We start from the raw sequence: 4,861 nt of genomic DNA on the forward strand, positions 1-4,861 counted from the left end.
CAATTGTTGCATTTTGGAATGGGGCGACAGACTTTCTTTTGACCCTGCTACCAGTTCGGGTTACACGCACCGCTGAACTGTCTCTTAGGAATAATGGAGGAGGATCAGTGGGACCATTATATACCTATCTTTTTGCGAGAGTCGCTATTCCTAGCACGCAAATGTATAGCCTTGAGATGGTACAGCCCAAATGTCCCAAATTTAGGACACAAATAAACCAGATCTTTCCATATGTTTCTGTAATTTACAGGCATCGTAATAGACCTCAAAGGTTTGACAGGGTTTGGGGCAAATATACAGTTCCGAGAATGCACCAGGCCCTGTCAACTATACAGGATTTCTCTGTTCATTCCACTTAGTTAATAAATGTAATGTAATAAATGCTTCGACTTTCATATACAGTATGACGTTTGCTGATATTGCAAGGTGTGTGCAACTGTATAATATGTACTGGACTGATACACGTTCTGTTATATTGAACATTATTGTAATGTATTCTGAATTTATAAAGAGTTTAAAAAAAAAAAGAGAAATAAAATAAAATTAAAAAGTAAATATGTAATATATATATCACTTAATAGCATGTGTTATAGCCAGTTATAGGCCCTCTTCGGGTTCCTATTGCGGAGCTCACGCAATTTTCTGGAACCTATGTTAGTATGTGGCAGTATTTGTAAGAACACACTAGTCCTCCAATTGTTATATTTATCCACAATGTGTTCTTTTGTATTAATATGTTAAAATCTTATTGCCTCTTTATGTTGTAATTTTCATATGCCACGTGCCATTAAATTAGATATGTGCCATTAGATACATTGTATATTTGTTACGCTTACCAGCGCGGTATATAATACCAAAGCATGAAAAAGTCTGCTCTTTGTTCTTACAGATATAACATTCTTCTCAGCGCCATGACCTCTGGTTCCTTTCTTGTCAATAATTTAACCAAGCAAACAGACGTTTCATTCTAAAGTTCTAATAGCTTGGAGCGGTAGTGACAAGCTGGTTGCTGTGAGTCTGGTTTCTCCAACTCTTAGCAATCAGCATTTTAGAGAGGGTTGATGTATGGGGTTGCTAATTTCCTCTGTAGGAGACACCCCATTGAGCATGGAATCCCTCTCCATGATATTCGAATACCTTAACCCCTTTCATATATCCTATTATGGTATACAGAGTCAGGTCACCTTCTGTTCGCATATATCTGTTCTTGCTATGGTGGAACCTGCCTGGTCATGTACTGTATCTCATGCAGGGTTGCCAACCAGAAATTTTCTTTTTTTCTGGACAACTTATCCCAAAATCACAGCCAACATTTTTGTACGGACAAATTGGAAAACCATAATGACCGATATAGATAATAAGTAATACATGTCTATCCCTGACTATACTGATAGGAACTCATTACCAGCATTTACTGTGAGATGTAAAATGATAATTACCACCAAATAATCTAGTCAAGTACCACCAGCATCCAGAAAATCACAGACACATTTTTTTTTATGGACACAGGAAAAAAGTAAAATTTTTACGGACTGTCCAGAACTTTCTGGAGGGTTGGGAACCCTGATCTCATGGCTGGGCATTCATCTTCTCTCTGCAAGTGACAGGTCTGTGCGGCGCATTGCTTAATGATATGTCACTTACCAGTAGAAGGAGCTCCCGGCCGGTCACAGACTGCGCAGCAGCCAGCAGGTAAGTATGATGCTTCTAATATTGCTACGTAACCATGGCAACCAGGACTGCAGTAGCGTCCTGGTTGCCATGGTTACCGATCGGAGCCCCAGCGATTAAACTGGGACTCCGATCAGAACTCTCCGCTGCCACCAATGATCGGGGGGGGGGGGGGAGCGCACACTGTGCCACCAATCATGTAAATACAATAGAGGGGGGGTGCGGCACCTGAGGGGTTAATTGTATAATTGTACGGATCACAGCCCCCTGTAAGTGATCGGGTGCTGCCAGGCAGCAGAGGGCAGTCATGTACACAGTTCTCAGTATATTCTAACTAGAAGCGTCCCCATCACCATGGGAACGCCTCTGTGTTAGAATATACTGTCGGATCTGAGTTTTCACAAACTCCGGATCACGGACACGAATGCCAATCTTGTGTGCATCCGTGTTTTTTCACGGACCCATTGACTTGAATGGGTCCGTGAATCGTTGTCCGTCAAAAAAATAGGACAGGTCATATTTTTTGGACGAACAGGAAACACGGATCACGGAGGCGGATGACAAACAGTGCATTTTCCAAGTTTTCAACAGACCCATTGAAAGTCAATGGATCCGCAGAAAATCACGGAAAACGGAACAACGGCCACGGGTGCACACAACGGTCGTGTGCATGAGGCCAAAATCCACGAGGCACCCTTATATTGACAACCCAGGTAACTCTAAAGGGTAGACTTTTTTTCTTGCAACTTGTACGTGTGTTAGCTGATGCAGTAAAATCAGTTGTATGGGTCCATTGAAGTGTGGGGCAAGATTTACTAATCCTAGTAATCTAGGATCTAAAGATGCGCCAAATTAATCTCAGTGGCTCACGCTGTATGATGAATTTGGTGCGTCTTCCTAGAAATTAGACACTTTTCTCTAATTTTACATCACGTATTTGTTGGCTTACGTTGAGGCAAAATGTTAGTGCATTGAAGCTACCTGGTCTAGTGGGACATAAGAAGTGTCTAAAAAACATAATAAATGTAGGGCATGGCATGCAAACCAGTAACCCACCCCCCTGCAAAGTGTGACAGAATTCTGGCATATTTAGCTTAATAAATGTCTTCATTGTGTGCGACCAAAGTGTGAAAAGTCTGCTTGACCATCACACTTAGACTCTAGTGCATGCGCTGTGGACTTCTCAGGATGGAAAACTCTGTAAGTACTGTAAAAAGCACCCAACCATGTGACGTGACGGTAAAGTTCTTTAAATATTCTTGTCATTGAATTTTAGATTCTCTGCTCTTATTAGCATATTATCTAATATATCCACATCTAGAAATGTGAAATCCCAGCCTTGTAGAATTTCTCCTCTAGCTTTTTAAAGGGGACGCTGTCCTCTGGCTGGTTCCCCACAGGCTTCTCCTTGCCCAGCCTGAGAAGTCTCTCCCTGCTTGCATAGTTCACTGTAAGGCTAGCTTAACAGTGGTGTTATGAACTCCAGCAGAGAAGCTGTCATCTGACAGTGATCCGGCCGGTTTCCGGCACAAATGCAGGATTTTGACCAAACACTGCTGCATGCAGTGGTGCTTCTACGGCCAACAGTCAGCACTGTTGTTGCACCCAAAACACAGGACAGCCACCTCTTGTGGCAACACCCTATGGAGCACCTTCACACACAACACATTTTGTTGCAGAAAATTTCTGCAACTGAAAATCAGTTCCATTTATCTCAAAGGAACTTCCAGAAATCCATGTGCTTCCTGCCAAAACAACACCATTCTGCAACAGAATCTGCCCAATGTGAAGGTGCCCTGTCGCAATTATATGTTGCCCATATTAGTTGCTGCCCTCCTGAAACAATGGCCTGAATTCATGCACCTTCCCTACAGTATTCCCACCTTGGAAAAACATCAACTGCAAATCCTGGTAATGAGGGCAAGTGTCCTGTTCTAAATAAGAATGAAGACTGACTGATACTGGGGGGCTCGTTGAACCTTTGCATAGACATTACACTGCACGTGTCATAATGAAGCCTTACTACCATGACCTCATAAAGGGAGAACATGATTTTTAGGACTAATTCACATGACCGTATGATCGCCGTGCCCATGTTGCGGACCGCTGATGGCGGTCCGGAACGCACGGGCATCGGCCGTGTGAATCCTGTATTGCGGTGGGGACCCGAAATTCAATGTAAGACGCATCTGATGTTTCTGTGGGCTTCCGATCTGTGCCTCTGCTCCACAAAAGATAGGACATGTCCTATCTTTTGCCTTATTTTGCGGATCGCATGGGGTGCTCATGTATTGCGGACCCACCGTTTGCGGTCTGCAGTACGGACACAGTGCTACACGTGTGTAGTTCCCACTTGCTCTTCCTCCTCCCCCGCACCACCTCCCTTTTCTAGGTGACAAGTTACACCTGAGACACCCGCTCATTTCGTCATGTTTGGGGAGAGGTAATGTCAGAAATCAATGTCCGTTACTACACTGCTACTGAATAAAACACTGTAGAAAGACCCATATTACTGCCACGCAGTGACCATACAATGGTAGATATTAGTGTTGGGCGCGAATATTAGAATAGCGAATATTAATCGCGAATATCGGCAATTCGAGGATATTTTGAATATAGCGATATATATTTGTATTTTCGAATATTCTAGATTTTTTTCATCTGAACCCATGATCCCTCCCTGCTTCTTGCTTGTGGGCCAATGAGAAGGCTGCAATGTCTTTGTCAGAGATTAGCAACATCCCTAGCAACCAATAGGAAAGTTTCCTCCCCCTTACTATATAAGAACCTCCCCAGCAGCCATTTTCTACAGTTTTATGGAGTTCTGAGAGACAGCAGTGTCATTGCTGTGCTCTGTGCTTTACTGTTTAATTACATTAGATAGTTATTTAGTTAGCTTATATATATATATAATACAGATAGTTAGTGGGAGATAGTCAGTGCAGGTTATATCCTGATATAGTGTAGCTGTATAGTGCAGGGTGTTAGGTAGTGTGATAGGTTCTGCTGTCCATACATACATGCTACAGACATAGTGCTGTGATGTCACAACAATACATAGTGCACCAATCAGTAATATGTAGTCAGACCTGCTAAAATGTGAAGTTTCACGTATTGTGCATCATTAATTGCCGATTAACGCAATCGTGAATATATTGTTCTGCCGTGCCAACCAATTTCTTCAGTCTCA

The sequence above is a fragment of the Bufo gargarizans genome, chromosome 3, assembly GCF_014858855.1.
Source record: "Bufo gargarizans isolate SCDJY-AF-19 chromosome 3, ASM1485885v1, whole genome shotgun sequence".
In the NCBI taxonomy this organism is placed as follows: Eukaryota; Metazoa; Chordata; class Amphibia; order Anura; family Bufonidae; genus Bufo; species Bufo gargarizans.